This window comes from Leguminivora glycinivorella, chromosome 15, assembly GCF_023078275.1.
Source record: "Leguminivora glycinivorella isolate SPB_JAAS2020 chromosome 15, LegGlyc_1.1, whole genome shotgun sequence".
In the NCBI taxonomy this organism is placed as follows: Eukaryota; Metazoa; Arthropoda; class Insecta; order Lepidoptera; family Tortricidae; genus Leguminivora; species Leguminivora glycinivorella.
The window spans coordinates 19,191,419-19,213,505 of NC_062985.1; positions in this window are offsets into that span (position 1 = coordinate 19,191,419).

Here is a 22,087-nt window from a genome sequence, read left to right on the forward strand (position 1 = left end):
TCATTGAATATTTTAACAAATAATATCTTTGATGGTTTATCACATGTTTAGTCACGTCTTCACTCATAAAATTCACTATTATTTGGTGCAAAACAGGTTGGAAAAACGTATTTATCAACAAACTACGTTCACATGGACGGAATACTGACACTGACAGTTGTCAGCTGCGTAACGTTCCGATATTATGTCTTGGTTCCAATTACGAGTCAGAGAGGTAATAATGACTAATATTGATTATTATACTTCCTGAATATATCATTCAATGTAACATTTAGTAACAGATAAAATATTTCATTGCGAAATTACTTACAAAATAAATAAGAATGTTCCACAAAATAATATTTACGTAAAAATATTTGCGAATCTCTCCACTATTGGACTACATAGGTATCAATATCAATAGCTCTGTCTCTCTCTAAAACACGTGTACTCGGCACGTGTTGATAAGCAAACATCCGTGTGTTAATCGTGAACTCTAATGCATAGGGCATAAGACTTAGTAAACAAAGCACACGATTGAGTAGCCATCTTGTCGGAAGTCCGATGTCAGAAGTCGGAAGTCGAATGTCAGAAGTCGGAAGTCGGATGTCAGAAGTCGGAAGTCGAATGTCAGAAGTCGGAAGTCGGATGTCGGAAGTCGGAAGTCGGAGATAGAATCTTTAAAAGGGTCGGAGGAGCCGACGCGCGTCATTCTTACAATATCCACAAGACTAACAGTGTCTCTGGCTTTCGTGTGTTATACTGGTGAGTGAAGTTGTTCTGCTATTATTTCTCTGTTTGTTTTTACTTGGAAATTATTCTAAGTGATTGTAAACTTTGAAATTGTGTCTTTGTTTGATTGTGCGGGGACAATATCGTCGTACAGTTGGACTTGGACCTGTGGTGGAATTGCTTTACCGTCAGTTGCGGGGTTAATTTAGTGTTCTATTTATAGTGTAGTGTTACATTTAAATTGATGTGTATAGTGAAGTTTTCTGTGCTTTGTTTCATGAGTGCCGTTAAGCAATACAAAGACTGGGTCGATGTATGGCTGGTGCTTGGAGATAAGTCTGTGTTTGGTTTTGTAGGGAGTAATTCTTGCAAAACTAAGCTTAGATTATAGCACGTAAAGGAAACTTCACTCGTTTGTTTAGTTGGTCAGTAAAATTGAATTTAGTAATTTTCTATGGGGTTATTTTGTGAAAGTTATAAGCCAGATCATTGTTTGTGACAGACTGTTGTCCGGCTAGGCGCTTCTTCCCTTACGGTGTCAAATAAGAGGCGTTTAGGGGTCTTTTTGTTCCAAGTGGAGGGCTTGGGCGCTTTTATTTACTTACAAAAGCGTATTTTCTCACCGGTCTCAAAGAGTCCAACTGTTAGATGGAAGTGAGGACTTTCACGATTGACGAAAGACATTAGGAGTAATCCTTGCTCACAGAAGTCGGCAGTATTTGAGGCTGGGGTCCTATATATATTTATATTTATTTACTCGGTGCTCTAGTCCATGCTGGCGTTGGTCGCTGGGGATTTCGGTTGTGATCAATCCACATCTAAGTAAAGTTGATCGCAGCTGGGTCTCTCATGTGGCTGGTACTGGTGTGTCCTGGAATACTGGATATATACACGGATAGGGCGATCTACTCTCTGCTACCCTAGCCCGCGGGCAAGAGCAGAGGGGGGATAAGAACACAAGCCTATAGGTTGCCTATCTCAGCTTCGCTGGCTGAACTGTACAGCTTATGGTAGGGATACACTTGTGCATATTTTGAACACAAGATCTATGGTAAGTGACGGTCTGTGTTTCAGATATGCTAGAGTAGGGAAAACGATAGGACTAGGGTAAAGTCACACACTATTTCTATGAAAGTAGAGTTCTTTTATGATTGGTCTTGGAATATAATTGGTCAACGTGTATTGTGGAGAGATAATTTAACTACTACTATTTATATGGTTTAAATGGACTTTAAATGTGGTGTTTACTATCTTAAAATATGTGGTAAAACTGGTAATTTATAAAATCTCTTATTACTTAATTTATTTGAGTGAAATTAATAATTGTGGTAGCAATTTCTGATTTTTCGGTGTGGCTGCGGGACACTTAGTGTTGCTAACTGGTTTTTCAAGGTAAATTCTATCAAGTTGGTTAGAGAAACAAACTATTCTTTGGAATAAAAAGCATAGGTTTGTTATAGGGCCCAGTGGCATGCGAGCGCCGTCCACTGATGGAAAGTCTAAAGCTTAGAAAAGTTTGACTTACTTATTTCTTATAAAAGTTAGCAACTGCTCGGTGTTTCGATAAAACATTAGAAAGATCGAGAAGTTATGGTCTATTAGCAGTATTGGGGAACGGGGGGTTTAGCTAGGAACAAGAAACAAAACAAAAAGGGGGTTAGTTTGTAGATAGATAGCCCTTCAGGCTTACTTGCTTAGGATGCCCGATAATGTGGTTTGATTGGGCCTAAGGATTCCAGACGGTATCGCAAGTTCTCACCCCAAACCGGAATCGAAAATAGAGCGTAGCCGATGTTTTCTAAAATATTTTTTAATATTTATTTCATGTATGTTTCACTCACTAACTTTTATTCTAAAATTCCTTTATCACGTCATTAATTTTTTCACTCATAACTTTCTAGGCCTAAATCTGATAAAATACTCTTCTATAACACTATATTATTATGCTACAATAACCTTTATTCTTCTCCAAAATATAAATAAATAAAATTTTAAAAATTAGTCAAAAATACAGCTGATACTCATTAAAGGATCTAGGTTATCGCGGTTCACATCGAAGGGTTCTACTTATTCACGCTAGACGATCACAAGGCCAAATTTACGGGGTATATTTAAAGGGGGGTTAGCTATACTGTTGGTTAGTCAAGTAAGTAAGTAAATAAGTAAGGTGAGCGGAGGTTTAGTTACATAAATGAAAAGTGGGAATTGGAAGATTTACTTAAATCAGTACAGTCTCGTTGGACAACTATTGACACTCTTCACTGGGACATCGACAGTGAACTTTTCGAAAACGACGAAACTTATAATCAAACGTTTTGCAAATATGAGAAGAAATTCCAAGATATGAAAAAATCTATCAATTCCAAAATATGGTCCATGGTCCACCGTGAAAAATCAACCCCCGTCATGGACATCCCACCCTTTAGTGGAAACTATCAACAGTGGGTTTCATTCAAGGATTTATTTAATGAAGCCATACATCATAACCGCTCGATGTCTAATGCACAGAAGATGCAATTTTTGAAAAATAAGGTTAAAGGTGAAGCTGAAAAACTCATTCAACATCTGAACATCAGCTCAGAAAACTATGAAACCTGTTGGGATATCCTAAACCACAGGTACAACAACACGAAACTAATTTTCACCGCACACCTCAACAACCTGCTGTCGCTATCAACAATGCAACAACAATCATATCAACAAATTAAGCGCCTACATGACACCACCAACGAGTGCCTAAATGCCATCAGGAACCTAGGCGTAGACATCGTGTCATGGGATCCCCTTATCGTCCATATTCTATCACAAAAATTGGACCCGGAAAGTCATACGGAGTACGTCGAATCATTGAAGAACCCACGTGACTTGCCGACCTTAAAGGACTTCCTAGATTTTCCAGAAATGAAATTTACATCATATGAAGCGAGCCGCCGCAAGTTGGATACACCAAAAACATCTCATCAATCAGAAGCACCAAGAAAACCTTATTACAAATCATTTATGGGCATAAAAGATTCATCATTATCACAAAATAAATCAAATGATGTTAAATCAAGTTATTATCAAAGAAAACATTGCCCGGTTTGTAATAAAAATCATGGCATATTTAATTGCGAAACATTTCAAAGTGCAAGACCAGAAAGCAAACGAAGCACTATTGCAAGATTGGATCTATGCAAAAATTGCCTTTATAATCATTACGATAAGGAATGTTTTTCAACGAGTCGATGCCGCACGTGTCATGAACGACATAACACGCTCGTGCATGATGCCTACAGTCAGAAACAAGAGACTTCCGATCCACTTAATAAGCGCAAAACTGTTGCAAGTATTACGCAAGAATGTAGAAAAAATATAGAAGTTTTATTACCTACCGCCCTCATCAAAGTAAGGGCAGTAGATGGAAAGTATCACACTTTGAGGGCGTTTATTGATCCTGGAGCACAGATGTCATTGATCACGGAGGCTGCGGCTCAACTTCTCCAAATACCCCGGGAAAGCTGTGATGACACTATGTACGGCCTGGGAATTAATGGAAACTCCTGTAACGGCGTTATAAACGTCACTTTGTCATCACTGCATTGTGACTTTCAATTTGACGCCGAGTTATTTATCATGAATAAACTCACTCTGCCACTGCCGAATCAAACCTTCGTCAAGCCCGATTTGTCATATTTAAGAGGACTACCACTGGCAGATCCGGATTACAACATCAGCCGACAGATTGATATCATATTAGGAACAGAAATCTACGCCAAATTCGTCCAGAATGGAACCATAGTAAAAGACGATGACCTCCCCGTAGCCCAGAAAACGAAACTAGGGTATATCATTAACGGAAAGGTCCCATTGCCATCGTATCAACAATGCTGCACCATCGTCAACAACATGAGTGATATCTCGCGCTTTTGGACCATTGAAGACATCAATGAAACATCAAATTTGTCATCAGAAGATCAACATTGTGTAGACTTCTACCGCGAAACTACTTTTCGACAAGAGGACGGAAGATATGTCGTTCGATTGCCGTTGAAGCCAGATAAGGAAGACGCGCTTGGATACTCAAAGAACATAGCCATAGCACAGTTCAGGCAACTCGAGATGAAGTTTCGAAAGGATCACAATATCGAAAAGGAGTACAAGAAGTTTATACAAGAATACATTAGTTTAGGCCACATGCGCGAATGTACAGACGAAGTCGACGGGCCACCCAACTCGACACAGGAGTGCTTTTTGCCACATCATTGCGTGAAAAGACCTGAGTCAGCAACTACATCTCATAGGGTGGTCTTCAATGCGTCTGCCAAAACGTCAAATGGGACAAGTCTGAACGACATCATGTACAGCGGACCCAATTTACAACACGACTTATTGTCACTCATCATCAAGTGGAGACAATACAAGGTCGCGTACGTGGCAGACATTGAAAAAATGTTTAGAATGATTGGTATGAACATTCAAGATCAAAAATATCAGAAAATCATATGGAGAGACAATGAACATCAAAGGTTCCGTGAATACGCTCTAACAACAACAACATATGGCACCAAGGCTGCTCCATGGTTAGCTATGATGACTTTAAGACAGCTGGCTAACGACGAACGCCACAACTATCCTCAAGCGGCTAAAGTCGTTGAAGAGAGTTTTTACATGGATGACCTGCTACACGGCTGTCACGATCTCGAATCAGCGAAGAAAATGAAACAAGATTTAATCAATTTATTAAAATCAGGAGGATTTAATCTTCGCAAATGGGCATCAAACACGCCCGAACTACTGCAAGGAGCTAGTAAGACTCAAGATCAGCAAGAAACGTTCGAATTTAAAGATCAAGAAACAACGAAAACGCTGGGTCTACGCTGGCATCCTCAGGAAGATGTATTCAGTTTCCAACAAAAAATTGCACCACTCCCAACTCAAACATCAATCACAATGACGAAGAGAGAGTTGCTGTCGAATATAGCACAAGTATTTGACCCTCTGGGATGGCTGTCACCAGTAACCACGAAACTGAAGTTACTGTTTCAAAATGTCATATCAAATGACATCGGATGGAACGATCAAATACCCCAAAATATCAAGAAAGAATGGTTCACAATTTCACAAGACCTCCAAGTTATCAAAGATATCAAAATCCCGCGTTGGCTAAATACCTGCAAGAATCAAGAAATCGAACTACACGGTTATTGTGACTCATCAACTAAAGCATACGTATGCGCAATCTACTGCCGTGTTATCTCCACCGACGACAAAAAAGCAACGCCGCCGCCGCCGGTACTGATAGCAGCAAAATCAAGACTTGTACCGTCGAAAAAAGCTGTGTCCTTGCCGAGACTAGAACTGTGTTCAGCTCTACTTCTATCAGCCCTCATGGAGAAGGTCAAGCTATCTCTGTCAGAAAACCAAATCAAAATGGTCTGCTGGTCTGACAGTACAGCAGTTTTGGGCTGGCTAAACGGCGAACCTAGCAAGTGGAAGCCATTTATAGCTAACCGAGTTACGAAAATTACAAAAATCATACCACCGACTTGTTGGAACTACGTCAAGTCAGAAGAAAACCCGGCCGACTGCGCTAGTCGCGGAATCACGGCCCAGCAGTTATTAAAACACCCTCTTTGGTGGAATGGACCAAACTGGCTGTCATCATACAGTGCAAATCAAGAAAGGCCCACGTTCACTACGGATCAAGAGGTTAAAATATCAAAACAAAGCCACGCGGTAACATGTCAACAAACAGACGGCGATATTATCAATGAATTAATATGTAAGCATAGCAACATGACTCATTGCACCCGCGTATTCGCCTGGATACTACGAGTGGCTTCGTGGCGTCAGCAAAGCTCGAGTTACCTAACAGCTGACGAGTTAAACACAGCTAAAAATAGAATCATCAAGTACGTGCAAGAAAGAGAGTTTTCAAATGAAATAATAAATTTGAAAACAAATCAATCAGTGCATTTAAAAAGCAATATTGTGAAATTAAGACCTTTCCTGGATCAAAATGGAATGCTACGCGTTCGAGGACGCCTTCACAACGCACACATCAGCTGGGAAATGAAGCATCCTCTTATCATTCCACATAGAGGTCGTTTGACCGAGTTGCTTATAGATCAAGCACATAAAGCTACTTTGCACGGAACTGCCAAACTCACTCACTCGAAGCTAAGAGAATCAGTCTGGATCATAGGAGGTAATAGAGCTACAAAAAATCGCCTCCGTCGTTGCATAACATGCCTCAAGCAGAAACCCCCAAAGCAATCACAACTCATGGGAGACTTACCTGAGTCGAGATCAAATCCATCAAGGCCGTTTTTTAACACCGGTGTTGACTATACGGGATACGTATTAGTGAAGGCAAGCAAAGGTCGCGGCATCAAAACGACTAAAGGCTACATTGCTGTGTTTGTTTGCATGGCGACAAAGGCAGTGCACTTAGAGCTGGTTTCAGACCTAAGCTCGGAATCATTTCTGGCCGCTCTACGGAGGATGTCCGCCCGGCGTGGAGCACCACGTCACATCTTCAGTGACAATGGCACAAATTTTACTAAAGCCAACAAAGCAATCAGAAGAGAATATGAAGAGATCACTGCTTCGCTTGATGAATCATTCTTCAACGCCATCAGCGATATGAACATCAGCTGGCACTTCAACGCTCCTTCTTGGCCCAGCGCAGGAGGCCTGTGGGAATCAGCGGTGAAGAGTCTCAAACATCATCTTCACCGAGTGCTGGGAGAACAACATCTAACCTTCGAAGAATTTTCGACTCTATTGGCACAGATAGAAGGTTGTTTAAACGCACGTCCCCTGTGCGCATTGACCGAAGACCCTGACGATTTGGATTACATCACGCCGGCACACTTTTTATCGAGCGGGCCGACTCTCCACATCGTTGAAACAGAAAGGGACGAACGCACTCGGTGGCGCCTAACACAGAAAATATTCCAAGATATATGGAAGAAATGGCAAACTGAATACCTGTGTCAGCTACAATCACGCTGTAAATGGACACAACTCAAGCCAAACATTGAGATCGGCGACGTCGTAATCATTCACGACGCAAACTTACCTACTGGCAAGTGGGCCCTTGGCAGGGTATCAGAAGTCCACGAAGGAAAGGATGGACTTGTCCGTGTCGCCTCAGTAAAGACAAAAAATTCAATAATCAAAAGGCCCATTATCAAACTGTCTAAACTGCCAGTATCAGAAAACGAATCATCGTCATCAACCAAAGAAGTACAGAAAGAAGACACGTTGCCCTCGTCGGTCACGCCCCCAGCAAAACAAACAAAACAAAGGAAAACAAGATCAAAACTCATCAATTACATCACTATGGCGCTTATGCTGTTTATGTTAATTATATCACCGGCACAATGCAATCATAGCGTGTCACATTTCAAAGAGGGACAAGGCATTTATTTTGATAAAATAACGAACATGAAGCTGGCCCGAGACGAGTGGAAACTTGTAGTTTATTATGACATCAATCCGTACTGGGAAGGATCAGAACTATTTTCCAAATACATCAGACACTTGGAAAATATGTGTCACGCCCTCGAAAATAAACAACAGTGCAACATCGTCCTAACTCAACTGCGCCACGCCTTTTCGGAACTAAAATACTACGACAGCATGCTACTCGGTCAACGCGTCGAGGTCGAGTCCCCACGACAGAGAAGGGCCTTCTTCAACGGCGTCGGTAACGTCGCTCAAAGCCTGTTCGGCGTGCTCGATGAACAGTTTGCCGAACAATATCAGAAGGACATCGACCTGACCAGAGCTAATGAGAAACATTTAGCACAATTATGGAGGAATCAAACTTCGGTTATCGAGGCGGAAGCTAACTTACTGAAAAGAGTTGAAACATCAATGCAAAATCAGCACAAAACGTTCAATCAACACATAAACAACATCGAGAAGAGCCTTAACAAGCAGGCAACTGAAATGCAAGAATCAACCGACATAAATGAAATCACCGTATCATCAATCATCGCTAACAACATACTCGTGAACCTGAAGAGCATACAAGACACTTTATTGGACACCATTGCTAACGTTATTTATGGCAAATTTAACGTGCATCTCTTGACACCACAACAGTTGAAAGATGAGCTGAACATCATAGCCGGGCAGATGCCAAAGGATTTGACTCTACCCTGCGAGAACATCAACACAGATCTACCCAAACTATATCAATTAATGAAAGTGCGAACAAGAATGACCCGTCAGTACCTTATCTTCGAAATCAAGATTCCCTTAGTTTTTCAAGATGTGTATGAACTCTTCAGATTAATATCAATCCCACGTCAAGTTGGAAAAAATATGATCAAAATACGACCCATAGCAAAACAAGTGGCTATAAACATCAAAAAAGAATCGTATATACCTATGTTGGATGAAACTGTAAATAAATGCTCGCACTACGATTCATATACTCTCATTTGTACGCTACAAGGTCCAATTTATCAACTAAAGTCTGACTCACACCTCTGCATCGCCGATCAAATGTCGAACGAGTGTTCAGCTGACTCTGACACTTGTCGAAACATATGGACGGAACTAAGCACTATGAATACATACCTATACTTTTGTTGTAACGAATGTACTGCGAGAATCATATGCGGACAGGAGGTCAAGGCTGAGCATTTGAACAAGGCAGGAATCATAACCCTTCGAACAGAGTGCGTGTTGAATGGAGACGCCTTTACTATATTTCCCCAGAAGAAACTCTCAAACGAAATCAAAACACAATCAAACGTTGTTAAGTTCGACGTGCCTTCCATCAACAACGTTATAAACTTAACAGTACCAATCTTGCAAGGCGAATCAACAGCTCTTGAAAACAACGACAAATATTTCAAGGTCATCAGAGATCAAATCGAACATATGAAGAACGAGGGAGCCCTATCAGACAGAATCAACTACCACGACATTCATCATTATACAGTAATCTACGTGGTCATGGGCATTGTCGCAGTGTTAGCAGCGCTGTACGTGCGCCGCTACATTCGTCGACGGCAACTCATCGCGCGCCTCACCCCTCCGTTCGCCGCCGCCGCCCCCCGGGAGAGCGGCCGCAGACCAACCTCGATGTCCATCACATCGCGCAGCTCTATCCCATCAGCGACCGAGCATCACCACAATGGACAACCCCCTGAGAGACAAGATCATCGCGTCGCGGCGACTGCGCTTAACTCTACAAACATTTCTATGTTTAGGGGATTTACTTCTATGAAATAATTCCTTGCAACTTAAATTCTATTTCATTTGTTTGATTCTAATATTTCAATTCATTTCACTGTAATGATCAGATTTATATAAGAATAATGTATCAGCATCTTTTATCAATCTCTCATCTCTTGGCCGGGAATATGTACAATGCAAGCATCGCACATTTCTCGCGTCAGCATTAAAATTAATATAATTATGACTTTATTTTAATTGCTGTATTTGCGATTACGCCATACATCGATTTATGCATTAGTTTACGTTTATACGTGCTCCTAGCTAGTACTCAATATACCTTGGTTATCAATAAATTTATAACTGTATCAAAATCAGTGTTTCTATCAAGACTACAATCAACCATCAAGAATCATATCATCTAAGGTGTACGGCTCGTACATGTAACATCGGGTCACTCACGTAAAATTGTCAAAGATTACGTGACAATTTACGTGAGTGACCTAATTTTATATGTTTAATATGTCAGTGTCTTGCGTTAGTTTTGTTATTAAAATTACATAGCATTGTGAAGTTATATGTTCAGGCGGGCAAGCACGATCGCGTGATAAATGATAACGTCAGACCGTCCTTTCCACACTATTTCTACCACCGATGCTAAAGTAAAGTATGTATCACAAAGTGAAAAACAGAACGATAATTGTTTAGTACTTTTGACTTTATCGCCAACATATAAACATACACACAGAAGTTGGGGTAGTTTATTGTGTTTGTTGTTCGTCTCGTCTATTTGATGTTCTTGAGTTTATCCCGTATAATGAACTCCTCAATGTAAGCTTCTAACCATAGGTATATACATATAACTATATGTTTCCCCTAAACATGTTGAGCGTGGGTAATGGGCGGTTTCGCGTAAACACAATATTAGCAAGATTTAACAACTATATCTTCGGGTAGAAACAGACTTGGAAATTTGTAGACTGAGATCCCAAAGTGACAGTAATAATCAAGTAATAAAGAAACATTTCTTAATGGTAACAAAAATACACATCACACACGTCTACATTTGTATATCAAATTTTTTATGGGACTTGTAATATTTAAAGCTAAATAGTAGCCTGTGAGACATTTGTGTTGTATGGTGTTGGATATTTGCAGTTTTTTTTGTCAATTTTGTTTACATTAATTAATTCATTTCACTTAAGGTTTTTTTTAATTGTAGGTATAACTAGCTTTATTAACAGTGTGCGAACCTGCCTTAAAAATCTATATTATTTATGGTCACAGTTCATTAATATTTCTTGTAAGTGGGTAGTTTTGCACATTGTAATTTTTCCTCAGTCACCCGTTGACCACGAATGCTGTAAAGTGTTCGAAACATAGGGATGAATTGTAACCTCATTATACGCGACATAATCCGTTTCCATAGTTTTATTTTTAAAAAACCCCGACCGCGACACAGTGGACCGATTTTCATGAAACATGGCCTGACTAAGAACACTTCCGACTAACTCAGCTTTTAATAAAAAAAACTTAACCTAAATCGGTTCATCCGTTCGGGAGCTACGATGCCACAGATAGGCGCACAGACAGACACGTCAAATTTATAACACCCCGCCGTTTTTGCGTCGGGGGTTAAAAACGATAAATAACATCGAAGTCATCTTAGCAACAAGCGTAGGCAAAATATTCAATAACTTCTTACTTTGTGTGATACATTCCTAGCCTACATTAATGAAAGGGAGACAAGTTCATTGTCAAAGTCCCTAAGTTTCGAAGTATATTGGGTTTAATTTTAAACTGTAACTGTGTATATAATTATTTCATTATAGAACTTACAGGTATTAATTATTACCTAAGTAATTTTCAAGCTATTAGATTTAGGTATAAGGTACTTGTAATTTTAGTATTTAGGTACAAGTACAAAAAAATGTTTGTAAGTACTTATTTTTATTGGACATAAAACTTCAGTAACAAATAAATAATACATATCTAACTCTAATAATAATAATAAGGCAATAAAGTGCGCGCCTTTAACGCCTGGGTAATGCCTCTACTCACACACTCCTTTGGCATACCAAGGTGGACCCAGACCGAGCTGGACGCCCTGGATCGGAGGGTCCGCTCACTGCTTACCACACACCGTATGTTACACCCGCGCTCGTCTGTTATGAGATTGTACATCCCACGGAAGTGCGGAGGTCGAGGCTTCCTAAACGCCAAAAATCTCCACAACCGTGAGGTGTACAATCTCAGGAATTACTTCCTTAACAACGAGTGTGGGATGCATCGTGATGTGGTGGCAGTAGACGGAAACCTCACGCCGCTCTCCTTGGCGAAAGAGAACTGGCGCAAACCTGTAGTACTAAGTACTGCGGACCGCAAGGCGGTATGGGAGAGCAAGCAGCTACACGGGCGGTTCTACAAGGCCCTCACGGGACCCGATGTAGATCTGCTCGCATCGGTGAACTGGTTACGATTCAGGGACCTCTTCGGAGAAACCGAGGGTTTTGCCTGTGCAATTGCGGACGAAGTTATGATGACGAACAACTACCGGAAATATATCCTGAAGGACGGTACGGTCGACATTTGTCGGACATGCCGCCGTCCCGGAGAGTCACTCAGGCATATCATTTCCGGTTGTTCTCATCTAGCTAACGGCGAGTACTTGCACAGACATAATCTCGTAGCCAGGATTATTCACCAGCAACTTGCTCTTCAATACGGCCTTGTGGACCGCGAAGTACCGTATTACAAGTACTTACCTGCGCCAGTTCTCGAAAATGGTCGTGCCACGCTCTAATATTGGGATCGATCTATTATCACTGACAGGACTATTGTAGCCAATAAGCCTGACATTGTGATAATAGATCGACCGCAACGCCGGGCCGTGCTCGTTGACATCACCATCCCCCATGATGAGAATCTCGTGAAAGCCGAGAAGGGCAAGTCCAGTAAGTACCTAGACTTGGCTCACGAGATAACCGCCATGTGGGATGTTGATTCAACGATCATTGTTCCGATAGTCGTTTCAGCGAACGGTCTCATAGCGAAGAGTCTCGACCACCATCTTAAGTGACTCTCGCTAGGTGGATGGATCAAGGGCCAGATGCAGAAGGCGGTGATCTTGGACACGGCGCGGATAGTCCGACGGTTCCTCTCTCTGCAGCCCTAACCACCGGCAGCTTGGGCCCTGCCCCGCTGCTGGCGGCACCCTAGGTTAGGTTTTTTATAATGTGTTTAAATGTTTTATATTGTTTTGTAAGTGTTATTTTTATTTTACTTTTATACTCATATTATACAAAACCTAACTTAAGAAGGAAGATAAATAAAGGAGATAATAATAAAACAAGTTTGAAAGTTATACATATTCTCCTTTTTTTCCACAGACTAGCCAAAGGCAAAAACGTGGCCTACGATGGAGTAAGCTCGCCCAGAAGATGCCTGTTCACCCTAGATTTGAAGGTTGCCGGTTGTTCCTTTTTCTAATGTGAACGAACACCATATATTTTGTGAATATAAATTAAGATAATACCTCTCTAATAGGTGTGTAACGACAATATTGGCATCAATAGCGTAATGGCGTCATCAGACATTCAGCCGTTATGATTAATAGATGTACAGACTTGCTTCCAGCCGGCCTAGCCAAAATGACAGTCATTGACGCCAGACGCCGATTGAAACGCAGTCTGTATTGTCGCCAATACGGAAGTGATAGAGATAGCCAGCTAGGATAACGATAATATCGTAAGCGTTTGTACATTTGGCTACGTACCTAGTTCTGCCCAATATCGCGCTCAAACAGATTGATGTCCGCATGTGCTTTTGACATATAGATATTGGAGCAGAAACGCTTGATATAGTACATCAACCTACAAGCCTTTTTGAGGTATATTTAGGTATGTTGTTGACGAAATATGATGTGCAGACATCATAACTTTTCCAGCAATTTTGGTGAAGCATTGTTACGTGAAATATACATCTGAAGTCAGTTGGAATAGTTAATTAGGATAAATAACAGCAAAATAAGCCTATATTGATCATCTAGGTACCTATGAAATGGTTCCACTTGTTTTGGAATAATTTTACAATTAATAATTCTTTTTGTCATAATCTATATAATATTGGCATACTTCACCTTTCGCATAATCTGTTATGGCATAGTGTAGTTAGATACGTATAATTTGTCTAGGCATATTTTTGTTTGTCCGAATATATTTCATGCATATTGGTTTTAATGAATCCGCCGAATCGTTTTTATGCATAAATCATTTCTGGTTCTAAAATGGTTTATTCGAAATTTACCACGCAGAATGTTTATCATAGGTACGAGTAATACTACTATTATATTGTTGCAGTTATAACCTAACCTAACCGAAATTCTTGACAAAACAGTATTTATTGAGGTCGCAGTTCTAACCTAACCAAACCGACTCTCTTGACAGCATTTAGTGTGGGTGGATATTCTGATACTAAGAAATATGCCAAATACAATTATGCGAATCAATTTTATTCAGAAAAACAATCGGCGTAAACAAAATTATGCTATCATTTTTTCGGACAAAGTAATATTCGTTATATTTGACAAATAAGTTTTCTGCCAAATTGACATTCGTCGAAAATCGGTTATGCCAAGTCTGTTATGCGATAATAGTTTCGGATAATTAAAGTTATGCCAAATAGAGGACCCCTATATAAAATACATGTATTCATTCCTATATTTCGACCACGCTGCATCGAAATTGCTGGAAAAGATACGATGTCTGATGATGTGAGTGGATTTTGTTCAAAGTCGGAGAAAAATCAATTTTTTTTACAACGTGGTACCTATTTAAATATTTTCACTTTTCATGCTCAAAAAGTGCACCTTTATGTCATGCGTAGACGACAAAAAATCGCATTTTAGCAAACGCATAAAGTAAAATTTTCATCTAAGACTAAGGTAATCGGTCTCAACCTAATATGCAGTTAAAACATATTGCACAATTTTACTGAGCAATAAAATTGCGCAGATGACAAAACTTGATGTATTATTTTATTTTTGCTACAATTTACTAGAATTCCGAATTTTCTGTCATTAAATTAAGTAAATCACATGAATTAGGAGTCTATTATCGTTCAAAAATATTTGCAAGCGTCTAAATCTCTGATCTTATGTTGAAAAATATTAATATTTGACATTTTAACACATATCAAGCTAAAATATGGGCCAAATTGTCAAAACTGAGATTCAAAAGTTTTAAGCCTGAGTCGAGAGATGGCGGTCTATGCATTGTGATTACACATTTTACTTTGACAGTAACTCTCTATAATACTCGATCCGCTTTGGTCAAACTACTAATAGCAACGTGTAAATATATCTTACAATTAGCTGTATTGGGATCGCGGTAAACTGGTTAATAACGGGTGGCATATCCCTACAGGGTACCTATTTATTACCTATCGGGATAACTCACACTTGCGAGTGATCTCGTTACCTACCTACATAAGCTTTGTAACTTCCTTAAACAGTAATCAGAATTTAGAACTTCATTTGCATTTGTAAAACGTACAAAACATAACATTACTCCTGTATTTCCAAAAGGGGTAGGAAGAGCACATGAGACTGCTCAATTGGTAGTAGTGACAGGGACTACGAAATTGTAATAGTGACAGGTTGCCAATGCTAGCCCATTGGCAGGCAGGCATGGTCGTTCGATAGACGATAAAACGTCAGACCGTCCTTCTCGCACTTACAGATAGTGTGAAAAGGACGGCCCGACGTTTTGTCGTTTATCGCGCGACCATACTATCGGTCCCGGGCTATTATTTTTTAACAAGCATAAACATCTGAAAGCGATGCCACTAAAGCTTCAAGTAAATTTAAAAAACCAATATACTGCCTCGGGTAAGGCTTGAAAACCTAGACCATTTAAGAAGTATAACGCTCTTACGGTAGATGTCGCTACAAGTCCTATTGACCTACCTACATGGTGAAATGTTCCGCTGATTAGACCGTTTTCACATTATCCGATCCGATATCGGATGTAGGAAGGATTTCAATAGAAAAAATCCAAGATGGCGCCTGTAATGTATGGGATATCGGTCCGACATCCGATATCGGATCGGATAATGTGAAAACGGCCTTATACTTAGATGACTTTTGTGGCTCAGATAGAAGAGAGCTGGATTGTCAGAGCTGAATGGCATTTCTGCGACGCGAAACGAAATCGAAACGCCGCAGAAGGGTAGTCTGGCTCTGTCGCGCCAATACGCAAGAGCGATAGAGATAGATAGCTACGAAAGAGATATTATTGTGAACGTTTCGTGAGCATTTGTGCATTCGTCTATGCACACAGAGACCGAGAGGAGTCTTACCCAAGGCAGTATATCCCTGCAAACTAGAGACTCATTTTTTGAACTTTTCGATTTCGTAACTTTTACTAAAGATGTTGGTTCAAAGATTCATTTGGTAACAATAGTACATTACGATACAAGTGCGTAAAAAAGGAAGTTCGAAAAGAGTGGCGATAAATTAAAACACGACCGAAGGGAGTCGCACGTGTATCGTACGACGTTTTTCAGTACAGATGGCCCTCCAAAGTTTCGAGCTGGCATATAATGAACCATTTCTCGCACTAGTGCGTAAAAAAAAACACCATCTGTACTGAAAAATTTGTTTTCATCACACCCGCACTTTAAATGTGCTATTGCACGCAGGCGGAGCGTGAGTTATAGAAAAATCGTTCTCCCAAGGGAATACTTAACTTTTTTACATCTATTTACATATTTTTTACATTGCGAGTGTGATGAAAAACATTGTGTGTAACTCGGGGAGTATGAATATTACTAACTCGAGTCTTTAAATCGCTCCGGCAAGCCGTCGCGATTTAACTTACTCTCGTTAGTAATATTCAACTTCCTCCCCTTGTTGCACAATGTACTATTAACCTTCATGTCCTGAAACCCTCGCAACGCTCATGTACATTATATTAGCACGTGTATATTCGTTCATGTGCTTGTGTGATTACAACCACTGGTAAAATAAATATTACGTTGCCAAACATAGCCCAAATTTATACTTCGCCATTAGAACGTTTATTCTTCGTAAAGATATAATAATCCCGTTCATCATAAGGTGCCGCGCCCACTCGCTTCTTTCAAAGTTCTTTCCTCTCCTAATTTATTACGAGAAGTTTCGCTAGTTCCATGTCATACTTGGAAATAGCTAGAACGGCGTATGTTTCCAACTAGATTTTGCCCGCGGCTTCGCCCGCGTACTAAAGTCGTATATGTTTAGGAATACCATGTGAATTTTCGAATAAAAAAATTAAAATAATCTGTGTTCTCCCATACAAATTTTAGACCTCAATTTCACCCCCTTAGGAGCACAGAATATATAACAGTACAAGTACAGAAGGTTCACTCCTTTCATGTTCACAAAATGCTGCCATTCTAAATTGTTACCTACAAACGGACCGCACGCGTGCACCCGACATTGAATTCTAATGCGCCGCGCGAAGGTCTTCACCACTGAATGGGTCATTGTGCCGCCCCTGTTAGGAGGTGAAATTTGAAAAATCCTTAGTACTCCTCAACAATTTATAGGGAACCTACTTGTCAAATCTATCGATGCTGCTAAAATGATGCATTTTTTATGAACTTCTTTGGTATAAAAGCAGCAACTTCTCAATTTGCATGCTGATGAGATTTTACAGGCGCGCTACTTTGTTCCGATAGGAGAATCGCAGCTCAATCACGAAATGTTAATTTCATTGATATATTATTGGTTTCAGTACGTGTTCGTTTAATATACTTAATAAGATGTCATATGAATGAGATGAACTCACAAGATATTTAAATTAGGATTACATACATTGCCTCCGAAATATTTATTTTTTTAAACACGTAACAGACTATTAGATACTTTGAAATACATAGCTACATTATCGAGAAAAACTCATTACATTAGTAATGCCAGCAAAATTCAGAACAATGATCAAAGAATAATAAAGTAATTATTTTTAAAATCGGGACTTAATCGCGTATGACTACATATTAAACTGACGTCCAACGTTTCAGGGACGGCGTTGTCCCCGTGGTCTCGGAGAAGACTGACCACGAGACCACGGGGACAACGCCGTCCCTGAAACGTTGGACGTCAGTTTAATATGTAGTCTTACGCGATTAAGTCCCGATTTTAAAAATAACTATGTGTAATAATCGTGAAAGTTTAAATCAGTGTTAAACAATAAAGTCGCTTTAAAGAGTTTTATGCAGGTTCCTACCTGCATTTTAAATTTTGAATCTATTTACCCTTATATCATTTTATTTGTAAAGTTCGAATTTTGCATACGTACGTAGTCCATATTTTTTAAATATTACTTTTCTTTAGGAAACTTCGCAGAAATTGTAATTTATTCTCAATAGGTACTAAATTACTATAACTTGGAAGTCGTAACATTTTGTTTTAACAAACTTTACTAAATCTCATTAGTTTATAAGTTTCTCATGAATTATTTCACTTTCTGTTACCAAACGATTAGTAAGTCTACGCAATTTTATTTCTTATAATTTCCCTAGATACTGTACTTACAAATTAACAAACATGACTCAGGGACAAATCGGCACTACTTTGAAAAAAACTTGTATCTTCTTCTGTAAATGAAGAGAAAAATGTATTAAGTATGTATGGAATGCATATAGATTTACTATGTTTTGTCTTTGAGGAGTAGTGTGAGATACGAGATTTTTTCAAAGTAGTGACGAAATATCGGTGGTCATCACACAAATAAATGCCCTTTCCGGGATTCCGACCCAGGCCAGTTTAGAACACAGAGTTACTGTCTATTATCTCGAGGCTGAGGCGTAGGGTTAGAGCCGGCGTAGCTTTATTTGACGTTCATATGCGCATTGTAATATGCCTACTTGAAAAATAAATATTTCATTTTCATTTTCATTTTTCATTTTTTTATCCACTAGGTCAGACCGAACGTCAAAATAATTGTCATCACACTCACTCGTAAATGGTGTTATTACATGCCATGTAATGAGTGAATACCTGGGTGGGGCCTTCCATGACCTGTCAAAAATTACAAGATGGCGGGAAGGTAATTTCAATAAATTTAGTTTAAAATTTGGTTAATACTTCGCGAGTGTGATGAAAATGCATTATGTATATCACGGGCGGCTAAACTTATACTTTCCGCCCTTAAGAGGATACGGTAGCGAAAATGCTAAAATGGAAAGGAGTCCCCCTTTCAACTTGGGAATTTTAGTTAAATATACAGGTGTTATTAACTAGATTTATCGAAAAAAAATTGTCCATTAAGAACAACTCAGTCAAAAGATATTTCAAAAAAATCTTTAAATACGAGGTTCCGCTCTCGACTCTTTCCTCCTTCAAAACTTAATCAATCGGAACGAAATTTGAGAATCTGAATAACAATGAAATAGTCTATGTCGGACCGTTTAGCTTTTTTGGTTAATTGTTACCAATTATTATGTTGTTTTATTTTGCATGTGTGGTGACGGGTTAAGAATTTCACCACCCCCTTTCTTCCCGTGGGTGTCGTAGAAGGCGACTATGGGATATGGGTTAAATTGTGGTGTAGGCGAGAGGCTGGCAACCTGTCACTGCAATGCCACAGTTTCGTTTTCTTTTAACCCCTTATTTGCCAAGAGTGGCCCTGAAGCTTTAGTAGTTTCATGTGCTCTGCCTACCCCTTTATGGGATACAGGCGTGATTGTATGTATGTATGTTACCAATCTTGAGTATCACACCTTTTTTGCGCCACAATGAAAAAGGCCGTTTTTGGAATTGATTGGCTCTAGAATCTTTAAAAAGCAGAATATCAAAAAAATCAAAACGGTCCGACACAGATAAAAATAATAACAATCTGTGTTAAAAAATCATTGCTCTATCTTCAAAAACCAGGGAGGAAATAGTCGAGAGCGTTTGTATGGAGAATTGACCCCTACCGTATTCTTAATACACAATGTCCTATTGTAACCCACTACCTAACTGCAATATAACTTGTGCTGTTAGTACCTCTATGTCTGTAAAATATTCAGTATTTTCTCTCAATAAAGGCAATATTTCAAATTGAAACATATTCTAACATTTTGTTTGGCTCGCTGACACGTCACGGATGTCGCCCGCACAAACAATAAAACAAATAGGAAACATTTTGTTTTATAAAACGGAATGCGAGCGCACGTTCACACTCACAGTTTAAAAAGGGCATAAGTCACAGAAACGTGGATGATCTTACACTCTTTTAGAATAAAGTAGTGAGTGCATACGTTCTAGGATTATCCTCTGGTATAAATTAGGCTTGCATAAGCCCGCAGTAGCTCAAAATAGACGTGCAATTTTAGTTGATTAACCAACCGAAGAATCACCCCACGGCCCACATGTACGCATAGTATGCCCAAAACATAATTGTAATAAAATTGAATATTTGTTTTTAAGCGATCTCGATCTCGAAAAGTAGGTAAATAAAATACCTTGGGCAGACCAGCTGGCGTATTATGCTTCCAATTTTATCACTTATCCACGTGGATAAGACTGTCACTCTCACACTGACATATTTGCTTAAACGTGACGGATACTTTATCCACATAGATTAGTGATAAAATAGGAAGCATATAATAATATTATTAGGCCGGCAGCCGTCGTATTACTCGTATGCTTTCAATTTTATCACTTATATATGACGATAAAGTGTCCGTCACGCTTTGGCAAGTATGTCAGTGTGAGAGTGACAGATGTCTTATCCACGTGGATAAGTGATAAAATTGGATGTATGATACGCCGGCTGGTATGTTCTTTGTTGTTTTTAACCCCCAACGCAAAAACGACGACGGGGTGTTATAATTATAAGTTTGACGTGTCTGTCTGTCTGTCTGTCTTCCTGTGTGTGTGTCTGTCTGTGGCATCGTAGCTACCGAATGGATGAACCGATTTAGATTTAGTTTTTTTGTTTGAAAGCTGTGCCTTAGCCATGTTTCATGAAAATCGGTCCACTATGTCGGAGGTTTTTTCAAAATTTTAATTCTAATGCTGAAACAAAATTAGCATTATACTCATAACAACAACCAGCATGCTCCATGCATTCGGATTGCACGTAAAGATAATAGTGTTTATTCTGGAGGAGTTACGAGCCGGGGCCGGATAATGAACACGCGAGACTGCTAGAAATGTACTATTCTCACTGTGTACTCGTACTGTGCAAGCTAGTATATAGGTGTTTGTATCAGAGTTAAACTAGAACTAGAGACTTACTGTAGGGTCCCAGCGAGCATTTTTTTACCAAAGACGGGAAGCGTCTTGTTGATGCAACTGCCGGTAGCCGAATCCGAGCAGTCTGGATCCGTCGCGCCAATGGGCATTTTCAGTATTTGGGACCCCCCAATTAGCGTAAGTTGTTAACAAAAATTAACTCGCTGTCAGTTTTGTGACGATAGTTAAGTATGTAATATGTGACGGCAGTTGCATCAACAAGACGCTTCGCTTGGTAAAAAAATGCTCGCTGGTACCCTAAAGTAGTTCTCCGGTTCTATTTTAGCGCTGATACGAACACCTAATACGCTAATTGGGGGTCCCAAATTCTGAAAATGTCCTGAAGAGCGATAGAGATAGTTAAATCACAACTTATCGGTTTTTCTAAGGCCCGATCGGCAAACTGACCAGAATTACGCGAAGCTTCAAAATGTCAGGTGCCGTAGCCGACATTTCTGCGATGCGAAACGAAAACGAAACGCCGCGAAAGGTAGTCAGGCTCTGTCGCGCCAATACGCACGAGCTATAGAGATAGATATCTACGAGCGTTTTGTTTCGTGAGCGTTTCGATAAAGCTTCAAAATGTCAGGTGCCGTAGCCGACATTTCTGCGATGCGAAACGAAAACGAAACGCCGCGAAAGGTAGTCAGGCTCTGTCGCGCCAATACGCATGAGCTATAGAGATAGATATCTACGAGCGTTTTGTTTCGTGAGCGTTTCGATAGCGTTTGTGCCATTCGGCTACGCACCCAGGGATACTTACTCGTAGCATGTTAGCATGAGGCGTTTCTGCCACAAAAAGTTCTATCTCTGGTAATAGCATGAGGCGATATGGTGAATCCCGTGAGAATATTTGTAGCGCGCTGCTAGCTGTGTTCTCCCGCAGGTATGTAAATCACTTTATTTGGCCAATGTTGGCATAACTGAACCTTA